Raw genomic sequence first — 618 nt, 5'->3', positions numbered from 1 at the left:
AGGTGTGTTGAGGCAAGTTGGAGCTAAACTCTGCAGGACACCGGCCCTCCAGGACCGAGTTTGGACAGCCCTGATGTAAATGATGTGTGTTTTTGACATAACCTTGTATGCATGAGAAATCTTTAGACTTGTAACCAAACCTTAATCCATAAAAGACAACAGTTTATTTAACCTTATCTGATAAGAAGTGTGCGCTGCAAACGCGAGCATTTTTGACGATCGTTTCTGTCCAGTCTGCTCGTTTTATCGCGATTAACCACAGCTGTCGTTGGTTTTTTGTCTGGCAGTGGCGGCAGATATGCGATCAAATTTCTAATTTGAGGCTGTATTACATCAATTCTGGCAGCCAACATCACAACAAGATGATATTTTAAAGGGGTCATTTGATGCGATTTCAATTTTTCCTTTCTCATTGGAGTGTTACAAGTTCTTGGTAGCATCTTGGTAGATCTGTAAAGTTGCAAAGACTAAAGTCTCAAATCCAAAGAGATAATCTTTGTAAAAGTTAAGAGTCAACCACGCCCTCCTAAAACGTCTCGTTCAAACACGCTCCCACATGTCTACGTCACGATGTGGGAAGATTTGCATAACACCGCCCAAATGTTCACGCAAAGAAAG

The sequence above is a fragment of the Sinocyclocheilus anshuiensis genome, unplaced genomic scaffold (genome assembly GCF_001515605.1).
Source record: "Sinocyclocheilus anshuiensis isolate Anshui unplaced genomic scaffold, SAMN03320099.WGS_v1.1 scaffold103, whole genome shotgun sequence".
In the NCBI taxonomy this organism is placed as follows: domain Eukaryota; kingdom Metazoa; phylum Chordata; class Actinopteri; order Cypriniformes; family Cyprinidae; genus Sinocyclocheilus; species Sinocyclocheilus anshuiensis.
Note: the sequence above shows the minus strand (reverse complement) of the source record.